Source organism: Lepeophtheirus salmonis, chromosome 5 (assembly GCF_016086655.4).
Source record: "Lepeophtheirus salmonis chromosome 5, UVic_Lsal_1.4, whole genome shotgun sequence".
NCBI classification, from domain to species: Eukaryota; Metazoa; Arthropoda; class Copepoda; order Siphonostomatoida; family Caligidae; genus Lepeophtheirus; species Lepeophtheirus salmonis.
In genome coordinates, this window is record NC_052135.2 from 34,070,198 (window position 1) to 34,091,016 (window position 20,819).

Sequence of the window (20,819 nt, forward strand, 5' to 3'; positions counted from 1 at the left end):
GAGATGATTTTTTACAAAGAATTTCCTTCTATTCCTTTCAGATTTCATTCCACATCGTCTATATTAGTGATTATGGAAGAAGGACCTTTGTTGTATCTCATTGAAGGAAAACATTTTTCGAGAGAGTATCTACGACATAGTTATTACATTGTTACTTCCTACGTAATTCATCATATTTCACTTGTATTGGAGAAGAACATTTTTTTTTATCTATGGGTAGATTAATTTATTATTAATTAATTCATGTTTCACATAAACGGTAAAATAAAATAATTCATTGAATCCAAAATAGTAATGGTTATCATAGAGAGGTTATGTTTTTTAAAAGTGAATAGTTTATCCAGGATTATAGAATCCATAGTTTTGTAAAATAAGTAGTGTGATTTATACTTATTGCCTTCCTCTCGTAGTGGCTCGTAGCTAATATAATGAATTTTTATGTAAGTTAAACTGCTGTGCTTCGAGACATTCTGCAATTGTCATTTGATTTTTGCATACCGGAAGGTCAAGTTTTATTCAACTTTTCTTCTCTAAGAGCAACATAAAAGCATTTGGGAGAAATAATTCTCTAGAAATCTGTGCTGATCGATTTTTTTAATCAACGCAAACTATGATATTTCTTAACGTTCAATTATGACTCCTTCATGGTGCTAATTAAATTGATAAAGAAATAAAAAATCTGTCTATTGAAAGATAAAAGAGTGAAAATTGGAAAAACTATGTCAGAATATTCTGATTTGGAAGAAGTGAGGTAAAAAAACACTCTTAAGAAATCATTACTTCTCCACAAAATGATTACGTATGCTTTACTAAGCAGATCTATTGAACTTCAACTCTTTACGTGATTCAAAATATGGAATATTTCCTTTTCTGTTATTAAACTATCATCAAACACACTCTTAAAAGTATGATAAGCAGTAGTTCTTGTCAAAATCCCATTGTAATAATTATCAACATTGTATCATACTTATTTTTATTAGCACCATCTATTTATTTTTACTATTTTTGGGGTATTTTAATATTCGAAATGCATACTCCATTTTTAAGTTAGACATTAATAAAGAATTGAAAAAAAGATTGTGAAGTGATTCTTATGACATTATGTATATACTATGAAGAAATGTTGAATATTTTAATTAACCACAAATAATTGATATAAAATACTTTTAAAATGGAACATAAACATATCTAACTTTTTTTCCATTGAAAAATTCAGACCCCTTAGGGTTCAACCTTCTTTAAAATTCGTTTTTTGTCTGTAACCAGCATATTTACATGTACAGCAGATGTATATAGTAAATGCATAGCAAAGTCGTTTTTTTTGTATTGTTCACTTTAAACCATGAGCCAAGACAATAAATTACTACAAATAATGTCTTTGAAACAAAAAAAAAAATGACCAAATGACAGCTACCTATTTAGCCAAAAAAATTATCTTCATAAAAGGTCCTTCATCTATAATATATTTATGAGTAAACTTAAGGATAACAATAAAAGTTGACTAATTAGTTAATTTAACCAACTCCCACTTGGTTGAGCTACAAACAGTAAGTTTTTTTAGATCTAAGTCATTTTTTGGGCATATAAAGTAAATAATCAAAACTTTTAAGATTTAAAAAAATTAAACAAATAACGTTTTTAAGAAAAAAAAATACCCTGCTGGAAAGTTGTGCTATTTCACCTATTGTCAAAGAACAATTCATTTATATTCTCAAAAACATTTTTTTTAATGAATAGTTGTCAAAAAATTTGAAAGAGTCATTGAACAATATCTTCATTTTCTTTCGAAAAAATTAAGAAACTCTTTTTAAAACCATAAGTTTTTTTTAAATTACTATTTGTCAAGCCAATTATTTTAACTTCTTTAATTATAACCCTAAATCATTTCATTTGGTCTGGTCAGACTGTTTAGTTTATATTAGATACTATGTTCAACAATTGGAATGGTGCTCTCTTGACTTCTTTTAAAACGAGAAAATAACATAATAATGACACAAAAAATGAACATGTGGCAAAAAAAAAGTTTTCTGTTGGCCACAAAAGCAGAAATGTCGAGTTATTTAGATTATTTACTTTGAGGTTAAAATCAGGAAGAACATGAGCATTTTTTTTTTTTTTCAAAAAATGAATATTTAAAAAGGAATGGGTATAAATTAAAAACCAAAAATTTGATATATTTTGTCTGTAATATCAAGAGAGATAACTAAGTTCATAATTAAAGCTAAAAATATTTTGAGATCAAAATATTATCTAGATCAATATCCTATGTTTACCAAATCAACATTTAAAGCCACTGTGCACTTTTCATTCATAGGAATAAATTAACTACTTTTTTTTTGTAAATAAACTATAATTTAGCAAAATTATGCTGTTAAAAATGTATATGTATGAACATAATGTTTATGAAACCGAGTTTAAATTCTTACAAATATAAATACTTATTTGTACATGTGTAACATGTGTATTATGCATCAATAAATATGTATAAGTGCTCAGTCTAATAATTGATTACGTAAGCTACAAATTGTAGAGATGCCTTAAGAACGAAAGAATGTGTACAAAAGATTGATATACATACATCTACGGATATAGATAATTTCAGACTCCAGAACCTATAATTTGACTGTGAGGGATTTTATTTATTATGTGAGGTCGATAATAAATAAATAAAATATCTTTTTAAAAAACCGATGTTTTTATTTCTTCGTTATACCAACATTGAAAAAAACACACAACATCAACTAATGATTACCAATTATCGTTATCAGCACTATTTGCATTATTAGTTGATATCTTAATGTTATCATGCAATCGTTGATATTTTTTTTCTTCTGGATATTTCAAACAAACCGACTCATTTTGTTAATCAATTATAACATTTATTTGTACGAAATTTTACATCAAGATTATATCAGTGTAAAGTATGCACTATTTGATATTTAATACATTTACAATCTGTAATAAGTAGAAATGTTTGAAAATAAGGAATTTTACTAATTGACAGTCATTGTCACTTGATATTTGTTATTTCGCCAATTCAATCCAATTTATTGGTACAAACATTGAACTAGTTAATTTATTTAACAGATCTTTTGAATCAAAACAGTAAAACATTTTTATCATTCCGTTTCTTCTTCTATAAAATTATAATAGGTATTATGTTACGTACAATTGCTTGATGCTGTTTCTTATTAGTCTTGTATAGCACAACCATCTCACAAAATTTTGCCTCTCATTTTTAAACATGTGAGATTAGTACTTTGACAAACATTAATGCTCAATACTACTATATATTCAAAATTAAAGTATACTAATGTATTGAAAGGTAGATTATTGATTTTTACTCGGAGTGTTCAAACTCTAAGAACGAAACTACTCATCATATGATAGTATTCAAATTGTAAGTGAAAAAGCACCAAACAACTAGGTTGGGTGAAAAGTTTAAAGGCTGACAGGCTGTAGATTGAAGCAACTTTTAATATTGTTCAAAAATAAGATAAGAACAGATTTAGCGTGTTAATGAAGTATTGCTTTTTGGTGAAAAAAATAGTATTGAAACCAAGACTTCGCTTAATAAATAATATTGAGACTCTGCACTAGAGAAATCAACCCTTGAAAATGGCTTTCTAAATTTAAACGAGGCAAAATCCATACTAATTTGATACACACAGTGGACGTCATAAAAAAAATCTAGAAAATAATATTGAATGATCGAAAAGTAAAGTTGATCGATATGGCTGAGACTCTACAGATATCAAGGAATGTATCAGGGATATCGTGCATGCATATTTGCACATGCTAAATTTGTGGTTACTCTGCGAACTCACAATCGATCAAAAGTTTTAACTTGTTCATGATTTGCAGGAATTTTTAGCAAAATTCAATAAATACAAACTTTTTAGACGATACATGATTATGGATAAATCGAGGTCCTATCATTACCTTCTTAACCCCTAATTCACAGTCCACTAAGTAGACTGCAAGAGATTACCTGAATCCAACATATAGAGAGATACAACAGTTGGCTAACAAGGTTATGGCATCATTACTCTTGGATGCATATGTTATAATATTAATTAATTACCTCAAAAAGGGCCAAACCATTAAGAATAATTATTAAAAAGTACTGTTGGAGAGTTTAAAGGATGAAATCATTTGAAAATGGCACAATTAGAAGAAAAAAAATAATACTGTTTTTTCAAAAAATGCCTAGTGTGACAAATCAATGAAAACGATAGCAAATTAAATAGAATAGGCACCAAATTGCTTCTTAATCTAGTGTATTCTCCAGATCCCGTCCCAGTAACTTTTAATTGTTTGCAAACTTTGAAAGACTCGGGGGGAAATATAAAATATTTTTAAGAGGTAATCATCGAAACTGAGACCTTGTTTAAGACTATATAGAAATTGAACCTTACCAATAGTATTGAAAAATTGTATAACCACTAAAATTGTTGTATTGCCCCGAAAGGTTACTAAATTAAAAAAATGAATAAAATTTGCCAAATAAATGTTTCACTTGTTAGCTTAAATCAACTAACGTCTAAATAACGCAGTCATATTGCTGTAAAAACGCTATTCAAATATGTTTGAATATGACCGGGTCGCTTTGCTCATTTAAGGCATATTCCTTGCCATTTGGAAAAGAAATTTTGCCTTAGTATATAATATTATGAACTAAAATATGCACAGATATTCATATAACAACATAAACTAAGTTTAATAGTCTCATTGGCTGATTACGGTACATTGTTCAATTCATTAAGTATATTAAAGTTATAAAAAAATCCAAATTTTGGTTAAATATAAACTTGATAACCAAATTACCATTAAAAAATGGCTAAAGTTACGTTTTATATATAAGCATACATATTGGTGGTGTGTTCGCATATGTAAGTAAATATATTATATTGAAAACATTTACTTTGAGTATCATCACTCATATTCATACAAAGCATAATCAATGTACACCTTTTCTTTAACAAAATATAAGAAGAAAGAGAAATGTATTTTTTTACACCTGGGTCGTGAAAACGTATTGAATAATAACCTGAAGAAAAGATACATACATGTAAAGGAATTGACAATTCAATAAATGACTTCTAAAAGGTGTAAATGAGTGTAAACTGAAATGTTAGCGGAAAAAAGGAGTATCTTTGGAAGTTCTTCCAGGCTGCTTTTGTAGGCAAGTTGATATATATCTATGTTTATGACTATTATATATTTCAGTTTTCTCAACAAAATTATTTCAAACCCTTCGATTGAGGAAAATTTGATATTATTTAAAATGAAATGTTATTTAATTTATTACATTGTCATACGCAAATAAGATCAAAATAATTCAAACTGATTTAGTATGGGTTTCCATCATTGCATTGCATTTATATCCTAGATTTGAAAAATTAGAAATAAATAAGTTCATATGGATAAACATGAAAGGATAACAAGTTGTCACATTAAAAATAGAAACAAGTTGAAATAAATAATGTAAATGCATTTCAAATAAGATATATACGCTGTTTAATTATAATCTATTTTTTAACTGTCAACTGTTTTGTTGTTGACTTATTAAAGAAAAGGGGGGGGGGGATCTATCTGAAAAAATATTTGCCTCGTACATCGTATAAAAATCTTCTTTTTGGATTTTATAAATATTGTAGAAAGAAATTGCTAAAGAAGAAACATCTTTTTCCTTGAAGTTCAATTACTAGAAGACGGTTTTACTAAGACAAATCAAAATTTGCCGCAGTTTTTTACTGTTTTAATATATTTAAAGATGTTTTTACTTAACCAAATACATCATATATTATTGAAAATATAAATTCACTCTCTGAACTCTCTTCTTCGCCTTTTCTTGGATTGTAAGCATGATTTCTATAAAGGGTAAATAAATATTTAAATAATAAAAAAGATCAAAACAAATTCAAAATTTCTTATAACTGACTCCTATGTATCCTACTGAGCGTTACAAAATCTGTTTTGAATTTTCATAAAATTGTACCAACTTTTAGCTAAATAATGAATAACTCGCATAATATATAATACAGAAAAAAATATGACTGTATTAACAGTAAAATATTGATTCGCCTTAATATTTATTTATTCTGCCCCACTACCCCTCCAAAAAAAAAATCACTTTTTTTTAATGATGTTCCAATGCATTAGAATCAGCGAAAATCATTCTTTTTTGAAGTATTGGAATCGGCTGAATACTGAATCACAGATATCTATACATACTTATTTATATAGATTATTATGCAGAAAAAAAAATTGCAAATCTTATTATTTGGAATGGTTCAACCAATATAAGGAGGGGTGGATAATATTATAGACTAACTTATGTTTAAACCTATTGAACCAGAATAATTATTTTTTTTCAATTTTTATTTAACAAATAAGAAGTGCCCTTTAATTATATAATTTTCTAACAAAACTCAATTCATAAGATGTCTTTGGTCTGAAATCACGTTTATGATTTTAATTTTTAGTCGTAAAACACAAAAATTTAAAATCTTCAACAAATCACAGTTTCATCCTTAGAGTCTTTAAAAAAAATCACGGATTAGGATATTTGTACGATTCAGAGTCATATTCTATCAAGAGAAAACTATAGAAACGGATATTAAGGTTAATAACAATGGACCAATAACATTAAGCATTTCCAAGAATTTGAATAATATTCAAATATTCATGAAAATCTTTGGATGTACAAATCTCACACAATCATAAATTTAAATCTAAGATATCTGTAAATACCTCTCTGAATGTATTTTTTGTGATTTTCTACAACTGTCTCCATAAGGGGGTCACAATTACATGAAAAAAAAGCACAATGAATTATAAATAATCCCTTAATCAGTAGTTTCCAACATCAAGGCTTCAAGTCTAACGTATTTGGCGTAAAATTCACAATTTTCCTCCCTGAAAAACTATTTACTTATGTTTTTATTTGAGTTAATTGACATAATATCTCCAATTATAATGCAAGTTCAAAACTTGAGAGCCCTCCATCGTAATCTGGCTTTATCTAATCTATCATCAAGTTCCCCAGGGCAGAAGCTCTAGTATTATTCATACAGGTAAAAAAATATCCTCTAATAATTTTAGAAGAGCAAAAGGTATTCGAAATCACAAATTATTTAATAAAATTCAATTTCAGCTAAATTGCTACAGATTTTTATTCATTATTCCATTTCAGCTAAACTGATACAAATTAGTATTCATCACTTATAAAAGTCATATTTCAGAACTACAAAGGGGTGCAAGAAAATTGTTTTTAAATACTTATCATGCCCATGTCCATTCATTGAAAGTGAAATACTACATTTTATATAGTTCGGACAACTTATATTGTTCAACCGTAAAAAAATTGATTTTATTCAAATATTAACATAAAATTAAATTATTATGAATGATATATTTATGTATTTATGTCAGTCCTTATCTAGGACTACAGACAGCAGTCGCGTCCAGTACAGTCTCGGTACTGCACATTTGCCTTAAAAGCTTTTAAAGACAAGGACCGATGCCGATCCTTATTTAATATTGATGACTGCAATTTCAATAATTTAGTTATTCCAAAAGTTTTTACTTGGCAAATTACGAACATGTGTAAACATGGACGATTCCAATATTAAAAGTTTAAATTAAAATTAGAACTTTAAAAAAAAATTAATGTTTGGTTACAGGGTATTTTTCTAGGACAAATCCATTTTTTGTAGTGCTTAATAAGAATTTAACTCCCTTACCCACCAGATTGCAAAACATATATATCTATAAATATACGATTATATACATATATGTATGTAAATACAAAAAATCATAATTAAAAATCAATAATTTGAAAGAATATGAGTGTAACGCGTTTTCTAAGTTGCTATGAATATATTTTAATGAGTAGTTTTACTGAATACGGAAAAATTACTTAATGAGAGTCTCGTATAAATCCATTTGTATACATACAAAGTCTTATTTTGCCCATTGGCTACTTTTTGTATGCCAAGACCTGTGATTTCTATGATATCCTTTAATCTACATTTTGTGTAGTAATGAAAAAAGAAACTGATAATCAAGATAATAACCCTGACCATTTGAAAAATGAGTTGGAGGAGAGAAGCTTAGCTGTAATGACGCTTCATTAGATCAGCTACAATAAACTATGGTGAAGACGAGAAGGAAATAAACAAGGACATAGGTAAGCAAAAATTACTTCAAGGTAAATCCACAATTCTACTCTTAGTCCAACAAGGACCTATAATTATAACTCTGCAACGAAACATCAATTTACACTTTGTCTTTTATAAGCACACCCAAATGTTCAATCAGATTTTGAATTGAATATAGTAGAAAAGGAGGTTCACTACTCAGGAATCAAATAATAATCACAACAGCTCAGGATAAGAAAATTCCATCTCAGAACGGATTTCCTAATCAGTATACATAATAATAAGTTCTAGCCATACACTTCCTACTTTAAACATAAATTATTGTTTCTCTTTGAAAGAGGTTGAGATGAAACTTCCCCCAACTGAAATGATGTAGTTAGTAACTACGTCATTTCAGCTCTTGTAGTAACCGCTAAGGACCAATAAGGATGGGTGGTCCTAGGACTGAAAAATGTTATAATGACGGATCTGATGTGACTGTAGCCCTTTAACTTTTTCTACCTATCCAAGACTACTAATTATATGAAAACAGCATTGATGTGGATACTTTAAATATTTAGATTCACTATAGATGGATTAATTTTCAAGTACTAACATTTGATTTATTGTCTATTTAGAGAATATTAATTACTGGACTAAATATGTTTATAGTTATTTTGATCATAAATGTTTTTTGTATGTATATACAATATACATTCCTCAATAAATAAACAGAGCCTTCATAGCAATTTAATTTATCTTTTCTCCATTATCTTGACCTAAATAATTATTATCTGATATACACTCATTTGATTCCCTCTATCATCTATTTTTTTTTTTTTTTTTTGAATAATTTGCTATTGCTCAAGGGTTTACTTTTGGGGTAAACTCTTTCAAGGTAAGTTAAAGTAATAATTCATAATATTATAATCAATTTAACTAATAAGTACCATTAATTTCTTTTGTGGTTTTCTTCGGTAAATTTGCTTTTGTAAGTGTATTTGTTTTGCTAATCTTCTGTAAACAAAATAATCGCAGAAAATAATATTAAAAATTAATTAAAAAGTCATTAAGGGCTATTGTGATTATTATTATTTTAGTAGGAAAAAAACAAACGGTTGGTTCAAACAATAAGAAAATATGTGCATTCATGTTCTTTTGTGGTTCATATTTGATTTGGTGTACAGCTGGACCTTATATTAGTATGTCCACGTGAATAGTTAATAGGGAAAAAAAAGGGGGGATTCACTCATTATATTAATTTGTTCTTATGATTGATATAGTTGATTCATGATTGAAGGTGAAAAATACATCTATGTATTTGCAGGAATTGAAAGACAACATAAATCTAATAAATATTCAGCAGATAAAGGATAAATGCAAATAATACATCAACAATTAATAAAGTTTTTGTCAGATGTTGAAATAATTAAATATATTGAACCTAAGTTTTTGATCAAGTTAAGTATATCAAAGCCAAATAAAATGTACTATGTACTTAATAAAGATGAATATTTTTTTTTCATCAATTATCATCTATCATCATTAAGTAAATATATTTATAATTATTTTTATAAATCTTCATTATACTCATGTGTAATTATACCTTCATGAAACTAAATAATGTAGAATTGTTTTATATTTTTATTTTTGTATGTAAATTCATTTGGAACAGTGGAGGAAAAAGTTTCGAAGATAATTTTTTTACCAGATTCTGAAATGAATTCAACTTATGGATATTAGAGCTGTATAAAATAGTTCCTATAACACTTGTGATATATTTTATAGTTGGGAAACTGAACTGATTTTTTTTTAAATTTCCAAAGATGTTATAATTATTCTATAACACTTGAGAAGAGAGCATCTATGTATAAAATAATCAGTAGTGTTTGTGTAGATGATAGACAAAATCATATTACTGATGACTTTTACGAAGTTATAAGTGGGATTCAAAATATAATTGAGGATCGACATCGTAGTATGCGGAATGGGAAATGTGATTTTTTTTCCTTGCTTATCAAATAAAACGTGATAACAGCTATGCTGATCTCCTACTAAACATTATTCAAACTGTCTGGGTCACCATGTTAATTTTGGAGTTTTTTTACATTTGGCGAGGTTATATTTTATACTTCTCTACCTATAATAATATCTAAAATTCAAGTTAAAAACCATAAATATAATTTACAACTAAACCGTATGTTTCTTTTTCTTTCGATTATATATTATTCTACTAGGATTGAAAATAATACGATCATATGTATTATTGAAATATCTTAGGGACTTTTACTGATGATTGATTGAATTGATTTTTCGTCCAAAAAAAGAAAGAAAGAAATACATACTCATATAGTTTATATAACATGTAACGAAGGGGCGTATCAAAAATAATATTTGAGCTATGAATACTATTTTATTCAAATATTCATCATGTACATTGTATTTACAGCCTTCCTTATTTCAATGTTTCTTATTTCTTCATAAATATATTTGTACATGTGTACAGTACAACTATTCCTTATGATTCAGTAAACATAAACATTAGAGCGGTTTGATTTTCAACTTTTTTCGAATTTTGATTACTGCTAGTAATAAAAAGTTGTCACATGGTATGAAAATTACCTATGCAAAATTTCAATGTCCTACAATGTCATTTTTAGGTGACACATCTTGATCAAATTGTGAAAAAAGGCAAAAAATCTTCTTTTTTTTAAAAAGCCCAATAGGTATATCTTGATGTATAATTCTGAAAAACAAAAACAAAGAGGCATTCTAACTGAATATAACAAAATTCTTACACATAACTGATATGGGTTAAAGAAAAACAGTAATAAGAATAACGACTATAAAAATATCAGCTTCTTTTATTTTTTTTTCTCTTCCATATAAGTAAAAACGTCAAGTTCTTTATCTATTATACCTTCGAAATTTGTTGGTATGGATTTCTTGTAACATCTGCAAGAATATATTATATCCTGGGTTTTACTGATGATGACCTCTACCTCAAAAAAAATTAGAAAAATTGGAAAATCAACAAATGCCTCATCATTTTTTTTTTCATTTTCAGAAAGGAAAGACCAAATTTTTCATGATGTTATTCTCCCTTTTTGATCCATAGGTTAACTTTAGAAAAAACCTTTTTTAATATTTTTATAGGATATAATAATGCTTATCTTTTTTAACTAATGAAATATAAGGAGTATTGCTTCACTGAATAACAAAGAAGGGTTTTTTTTTTCCTTTCAAACTTCGAACTAGATGTGGTAGCTAAAAATATAATCATACGAAAATGAAATTTTCCATAAGATGTTTCCGCACCAAATTCCAACTTTTCTGAGCTAGTTGTAATCAAAATGGCCACGATGCGTGATTTGGCTTTATTTCAAATTCAATTGCATGCACTTCATCTAGAATTTCATTTCAATTTAAGCATAAAAGAGTAATGTATCATAAAAGCTTGCTTATGACAACGACCGAAGGCTGTCATTCCCTTACAAAAAAAAAAGTAAAAAATATTAGATTTTTATCATAAAAACCTTGAAATAAAATAATAAAAAAATGAGTTAAATATATATAATTAGTGTATATTCTATGTAGAATGGAAATTATTTTTTGGTATTTTGACAACAAGAAATAATTAAATAATTATAAGTAGATCATCTTTTTTGGGGGTTGAGATTTCCGTATATGACTTAGACCTAATTATTAGCTCATGTTTGTACTCGAACCAAAAAAAAAAAAAACTTAATAAAGAATAGAAACATTTTTATATTCTGTATTTATATTAACTTATATTTTTGAAAAAGATTAAAATTCTAAATATCTTGTAAATCTTTTAAAAACTTAACGAATGCAAAAAAAAACCATTATAAGTAGGATTTTTTGAATGGATTACATCCCTATCAAAATAATATTGTATTATTAAGAGTTGAAATAAGAAAAAAACTTTTACTGGTCCCTCTTAAATCATTCAGGTATGTAGAAAAGATTGGATTATTATTAACTTAAGATGATTGATTGCCTCATGCACTGTTCTTACTATAAAAAAAAGTTATTCGATCAATAGTATTAAAAAAATAAAAAAAGGACGCTAAAAAAATCTTCTGAAAAAGGACATTTGAAAATAAATTCCATTAAATTGTATAAAAAAGAGAATATAAAGATATTTTTTAAAATCAAATTTCAAAAAAGGAAATAAAAAAAAGTGCCCTCACATTCACCTTTGCTTTAGGTCCGGTTCTCTCTAAAATCAGCACTTATAGGTCCCTCTATCTCTTTTTCAAAAAGGAAAAACGGTTGATGTGTGAGCTTTTTCTTATGTTTTGTTCATTTTTTATAAGTCGTAGGTGTGTTAATATCTCCCTCTAAAAGAAGAACTATTGCCTATTTTCGTGTAAATTGATTAAAAACCCATAATTAAATAAAGTTAATTGAATTTATTAAAATTATAAAATTATCCTTGCACTAATGCTATTTTAAGTGAAGAAGGTTCTCCTCTTTATTGTATGAATTCATTTTCTCTCACTAAAATCATCTGAAATTAACAATGGTTTTAATTCAGTAATACTATATTTCTTGCACGTTCCTTATCCTCACGCTTTTCCAAAAATCCCAACATCTCTATCAATACCTAAGTATATGCTTTGACAGAAATGGCTTTCTTTCTCAAACTTAGAACCAGAGTTTAGAAAATATTTTATAAAAAATGTGAAACGAAAATATTACTCCAAACAACATCTATAGTAATTCTTTACCAATAAATTTTCAAAGGATTAAAAAAAGGGTACATTACGTATAAGTTACTGTACCGTCACGTCACCTACTTTACAAGCGTACCTTAGTACCTACTGAAATATCCAAGAATGAGAGAGCAATCAATAAAGAATCTGGCATTGCTCTCTCGAAAAAAGACTGATTGGTGACGAGTACCAGGTATGAATCAAATATGGGAATAGAGGACCATAACATACCTACTGCACAAAGAAATTATCATCTCTCTCTCTGTACGAGAAAAAAGTTAAAATAATTTTTACTATTTTGGTTCATATATTGTTAAAAATAATATATCGAATTTTAGACGATTTTTTTAATATGGAAGTAGGATTGAGGAGGCTAAAGTACTGTAGCAATACTTTTTGTTTTTGCCTAAAATTGGTGGGTTGGACTGAACATAATTTAATATAAAACTCAACATACCTAACATACGTTTGCAATCGTTTGAACATATTTAGAAAATATAACAACCAATAGTCTTCACTCAAGTAGCATTTGAATGTTCCTTGTGAAATGTTGATACCATAACTAGAGAGTTTTAAAACTCGTCTTCCGTGGTGTTAACGCATTATGAACATCTTGGTCATATTCTTCAGGGATAAAAAACCTTTACTGTTGATCCTGCTACTAACGGGCAAAATCATAGATATACAATAGGGTGATACAGTTGCCCAACATTATCAGAATCAAAATAACCTTATTTATCTAAGTTAGTAGAACACAAATACAATTTTTTAGGAAATTGTGTTAGTCTTTACCTCTAGCACAATTGCAATTTCCAAACGTGTCTGGAGCAAAACTTTTTAATTATGGGTTCTATAAAAAATATGTGTAAAAGTCAAATATTTTGTTAATTAGACTTATTAGTTGTAAAATATTTTCCCTTTCCTTGATTGTATCAAACAATCAGTAATTGCGCATGGACCATTTATTATAGATGACATTATTAAACTTCAGTTGAGAAAAGAAGAAGAAAAATAATAAGAGTTTTTCCTTATTAGTTATTTTCTTTTTTATTAATAATCAGCTTTACATAATAGTATAAATTTATTATAATAATAAATTAGTAATTATTTTACAGATATAAATACATACATCATTCGTCAACTTTTAAATACAAGCTTCTTTTTTTTTTTTTTTTGCTTTATATTTCTTTGATTTATAAGGAAATGGCATGATTCATGTCTCTATCTGTAGAGTTTTTGTTTTAAAGTAAGTAATTTCGATGCCATATATGTGTTGATGGCATTTCTAACTCAATCAAAAAATAAAGCTAATTGTAATAGTTCTTCATTTCGATAGAACAAATGTACCGAGAATGCCATGAATGCTGCATCAGCACAAGTTTTATAGATCTTCATTTAACTGATTAAGTTATTAGCTCGTATGATATCCTTCAAATGTGCTTCTGTAGGGAGTGGAGCTATATACCACCAAGACAGGAAACCAAAAATAAGAAAGCAATTTAGTGTCTGCTGTTGTCCAGTCACAAATACAGTACCCTTAGGTAATTCTTGAACTATCTATATTTCTGCTGAGCAGATCTATCTTTGTAGCATAAAGAAGTTTACGCATCCACCTTGCTTTGTGTCAGGAACCAGGCCAGATGAACTGTCGAAACCTTTATTTTTTCCCTCACTTAGGTAGAGAATAACCAGCATTACCAGTTTCTTACAATCCCCTTTACTTTTACTAATGAATAGTTTAACACAGTACTCAAATATTGACCGATGATACTAATGAACAAAGTGTGCCCTGTGAATATAAATTTGTCAATCATTAATGCCTACTTACGTTATTGCAGTACTATATAAAGGGCCATCTGATTTTGACGAAGATAATCATTTGCAACACTCTAAATATGGTTAGTTTTCTTGATAGAATATAAATACAACATTTTCATTCTAATTTAAATTTATATTATATTAAAATGATAATCAATAAGAGTAAAGGTAAGAAAGGGTTTCCTTCTTTTATTTTCTGTACTGAAGTTTAGTAATGTCTGTTATATTTAATAAACGGTCTACGAAGTTAGAGTCACCAAAAATATTAAAAGACCTCATCATTTTTTTTTTGTTTATGGTTTTCAAATAACGCACAAATTAAAAAGAAGAAGCTTCGTACGTGCTTAGAAATTTGCCATTGTGAAAGAGGTAAATGTTAACCAAATTTACTAAAATTTTGTTTTATTGTTTTACTTACCTCTTTGCCGTACTAACATTAGTTTCTACTGATTCTAAAGGAAACCCCATTTCCTGACACTCAAGTCTGACTGTTTGTTGACTGAGAATATGTTCATTATGTTGGTGTTCTTGTGACTGATGTAGACCAAAAACAGCAATGACCCTTTTTTTGGTTTCCATTTTCCACTTAAAAGTAATTTATCTAACCAAAATAGCTGATCCCACTACTAAAGCTATTGCAACAAATGATCGAACCGTATGGCTACAAAAAAGTAAAACTTCTTAAGGTTACATTTTTGTAACACTCCAAGTATATTATTCTGTTTTGATGTACATCTTGATGTTCGAAAAAAAACAGTATTAAGGTTGTCCTTTGAGTTTCAATATATATGAGAAATAAATAAAAATTACGTTTTCTGATCTATTCATGAGCAATTTCATGATTAAGGGTGATAATTTTGGTAAGAATAGAAAAGCGTGCAAGGAGAAGAGAAGAAATACTTATGGCATCATTGATTAAATAATATACATCTTCTTCTATCAATCAAGAATGTTATCATTCACGCCTTTATTATTCAATATTAATATTATATTAGATGGTGATAGTCGAAGGAGAACTGAATAAAATGCCTAAAATAACGTCACCTTCTGTCTGGATTTCTGAAAATGGAGGCCCAGGAATTTGGAAAATACTTACCGTATAAGAAATATTTGTCGATATAAATGTGCCTTTAGTCCCCTGTCTAGAATTACACGCCACTCAATATCCTCATCTCATAACAAGATTCATCTATAAAATCAAGTTAACGATGAATACATCAAGTCAGACTTTAACTTTGATCTCACAAAGATGATTATTACATGTAATATACCCTTATCCATTGCTTTTGAAAAGTTTGAAAAGTTTATGGAGAAATACACAGGTAAACCTATCCCTTCCCGAGGAACCATCATTAAATTAATGGAGGATGTTGGTACTGATGTCATTTATAGAAATACATATAAAAATATTTTGAGTCATCCACACCAAATGACGATCAAGTTATCAGTAAAAAATATAAAATATATACTAATTTCGAAGTAGAACTCTAAATTTTGTACTATCTAACTGTAAGTATTCATTTTTTTTAAATCTAAACCTAAAATATGATTCTATTTTAGCCAAAGTTATCAAGAATTATCAACACAACTCATTCAATGTCAAAAAAAAGTGCTTAAATGGTCACAACAACGGGAGTAGTAGCTTTGGATGGTTCGCAATTAGTTTGTCTGAGACTAGTTTCTTCACTTAAAGACTTGGGTATGATAATCAGGTTTTCAATATTACACAGTCAATAAATATTACTTTTTTTATCACTTAAGGCTTAGCTATGGTTGAAAAGCTCCAAGAAATGGTGTTCAGAAAACTCATAAAAGGCAAAAACAACTGATTAAATGGTCACAACAACAGGGGTAGTTACATTGAGTGTAGCATTATAATTAGCAATTGTGTATATCCTTCATGATAATAGTATGTTGTTATATAAGCATAAATAACGGGGAAAATATCTTTTTTTGATGCTCTTAATAAGGAGTAATATTGCCGGACATTACTACATAATTAGCTTTTACTCTAAATTTTTAAGATGGATTTATTTCTAACATTTTTTTTATTAGTATATTTATTGTCTAATTTTATGATTTTAACATTTACTTTATTATTAATATTTAGTTAGATCTCATCGGTAGAGATATATCTATCCTCTGCACAATTGTATATATCAACTTCCACATGAAGAATAGAGGTGATTATCTTTTTGATTAAACTCCACGTCTTACTTGTGTTTTGCAACCTAAAGTTATGACATATTTAACTGGATTCCAGTGTCAAAACAAGAAAATATTATTTGCATCAATCTATTATTTCAATATTCTATATATATAATTTATTGTTATTAGTTATATGATTCCAATTGTTTAATTTTGTATATTTAACATAAATGTATGATGGTATATTTTTTATTATGTAGATTATATTTAATTAAAGCCTTCTTTTTTAAACTTGGAACTTCAAATATATTTCGAAATACTCTACTTTGTCGTTTCATTAGCTATTATTCTGAGAATAAGGTTTATAATGAATTACAATTTCATGGAGTGTGACGCTATAAAATCTACTGTAACGGATAAAAAATGTCTAAGTAGTAAATACGTAGTATATCTTCATTAAACATTTTGCTAACAAATACTTTCGTTATATCCTCAAAAATCATAATAAAGCAGGCAGATAATCACATCAGTATTTTAAACAATGATACCATATGTATATTTTCCCCCCTTCTCCTTGTACGCGTTTTTCTCTACAATATTATCAACTTTAGTCATGATGTGAAAAAAAGAATCACCCCTTCTTTTCTTTTTTTTTTACAAAAGGTACTGATATGTATGTATATATATTGTATATGTCAACATGTTAAATATTCACTTTGGCTTTAGCTGTTTTTATGCAATGTCATTACATATGGGAATATATTTATTTTAAAAAAGCCTAATGATGAATAAACCTGTTATTTCATATATTTTTGTAAAGATATCCTTTCAAAAATTTGATTCAATTCGTGAAATAGTTGACTCACGATAGATAATTACCATTTGATAAATAAAAAAGGAGAGGAAGAAGGGAACTGATTGATTCCTATCTCATTAAATGGCTTTTTCCATCTTTCTTATAAATTTCAAAACAAGTCATTAGAAACATATTTGTTTTGTCAAAGAACCCAGGATTCATGATCCAATCTCCTTACAAACATTGATCCCTCTTTTAAATACCTAGGTATCTACACATGTGATCCAAAGAATTGATTTTGAAAATAGATAATTTTAATTATCCACTGTGTATTAGTATAGAGCCAATCATGTGGAGGAAAACCATTATGATTTTAACAACTTATTCATTAATACACCTAAATAAAATTATCTGATGACAGTTGACGACATGATTGAAGATGAATTTGAATGATTACACAAGTCAAAAGCAAAAAGTTGAAGTTTCATATTCAATTTTAGTAGTATGGAATTGGTTTTTTCGTATTATATCTGGTTTTCAATAATTGTCAATTTGATTTTTTGAGTATTTTTACCTTTTTTATAAGTGAATCCAACTTTTGAGTATGAGAAATTTACATAACCAACTCTGTTATAATTAATTATACTGTATAAAACCAAAATTTGTATTTAGGTAAACAATGAAGATTTTATATAATATTTTATTAGACTGTTATTGATTTTTTCTACAATAAATTTAAAAAATAATCAATACTACAGCTAAAAAATACTCTCAGAAGCGAGTATTCTTTCTTAAAGGAAACCTTAAATTTGGTCACAAACCAGATTGTATACCACAAAAAAAAAATAATCATTACAAATTCATAAATAACGCTTCATATATTAATAGAATTAACAATGAAATGGAAAAGATTTTGAGTAAGTAATTTTTTTTACTTGTATTAAGAGTCATCAATGTATATAACGCATTATACTATTAGCACATGAACAAACTAAAAAAAAATACTATCTGATAGGTGGCGTGATAGCATGAAGCTTGTGCTATTAAAAAATTGGTACATAATGAAAAAAAATTCACAGCATTCTCTATGTGAGTAACATACACCTACATTTTATATTAAATAATATTATCTTTCAGGGAGATATATTATTTTGCTACGAGACGGCGCCACTCTCCGTTGCTTTGTTTCTAAACTAGTATAAGGGAAAAAAAATTATGTTCTAATGCATCATGCTTGTCTTATGTATTTAAGATACAAAAAAAATATTATAGAAAATTAGATTTAATCCAATAACACCCACAATATTAATTCATGGGAATCATTTTCAGGGTTTCTTGAAATTAATAGCTTTGTAAATTGCTTATTCTTTTTTAATAAGTGGACAAAATGGAAGATTTTTTTTTTTTTTTCAATTGATATTTTTAATTTTTGGTTAAAAATTAATTTTTTCTTTCAAAGTATATAGATGACTGTTCTTGTTAACACTTATAAAAGTAAGATAATATCTCTACATAAGACCACTAAAATTAAATTTTTAATTCTTCAAAATACACATACTTTAACCGATTTTTCGATGCCGTTTGGCACACCAAAAAATCATAAGAATTTTTTTTGCATCTTTTTCTTTATAAATAACGCATTCATTAAAAATTTACAATTGTATCAATGAAGTTTTTTATGCTTCAAAAATTAACAAATAGTTCAAATTAAGGGTTGTAAAACTCATGTATCAAATATAATATGTATGACGTTACAAGGCTGATAAACTATCCTTGAATCACGGTCTGAATAAGGCTTGAATTTGAGTTAATAGCCATTTAGCAATTATATTCATACTATGGTTCTAATGACAGAAATAAACTTTTTCATAATAGACACATCTAGGAATCTAGGACATATTTATTTTAATGAGGCTTAGAAAAAAGTTAATTCAGGGTTATTTATTAATCACTTATTCCAACACCTGCACACACAATATTTTTCATTTATCAATTAAAAGAAGTGGGAACAAAGGTATAAGCAAACAAACGTTTAAAGGGAACTATTATTCCCTTTCAACAGTAAGATTGATTAATACAAAATTTGTTTTAAAAGTCTATGGATGAATTAATTATGTACTTAAGAAGGTAGGTGATATCATAAATAAAATATAATGCCAAGATATGTAACAAGGAAAATTTAGAAAAGGCAATTACATATTCAACGAAATGTTTCAAACTAATAACAAAATTGTTAGACTTTGAACTTATTAGAAATGTTCAATATTCCAATGTTATTTTTCCTTGCTTTATATTCATAATATAGAAATACTAGAGTGGTGGTCCCAAACTTGCAGTAGCAAATTATTACTTTTTTATCAGTGTTATTTTTAATTACAAGCTTTCATTACGTAACCAAACGACAGCTACAACAAAAATAAACAAGTTTTGTTATTATTTCATATTCTTAAGCATAAAAATGTCGGAGCAACAACAAAATGCAAAACATCTGCAATCTTCTCCACCCTGGAGTGAGTGCCAATAGAGCTACAAAGGCTGTTGCCATATCTAACTTACAACATCAAAAGTTTATCACAGCCCTATATAGTAAAGAAGAGCTAAAACATTTTCAGCAACATTATGGCTTACTTCTGGCCTGCCCTCATCTGACCCTACTCAAGCACTTACCTTAACCCCCTAGACTTAGTAGTTTGGGAGAGTCTTAGAGAAAAATGTCTGCCTCACGTCTATTCTATTTTAGATTTGCTCCAAACTGCCGTAATGCCAGTGTGGTAACTCATAGACACGGCCTTCATTGTTAAGAGATGACCATCTGTTCGCCAGAATATATAACGATATAAAAATAACAACAACCGTAAAGTTATTAATATAATACTTTCCTATTAAATGTTTGATTCATTGACAAAATTAATTTTTTCTCAAAGTTTTCATCGTTTAGCCCATTTCTGCCGATTGGTAACTATAGTTGCCGCATGAAATTTAGTTATATAAAAACGATATCATGGATTAATTGCAAGTTTTAACCTGTTGTGTAGTAATATATAAGTTCTGTACATGTTCAAAAGGAGTGTTTTTGTTGTTTATCCAGTATATGCGGCACAATTTACTTTTAAACATCAACAATAATAGACTTGTTGCATCATGTCTCGACACTTGCTCAGAAAATGGTAAGAT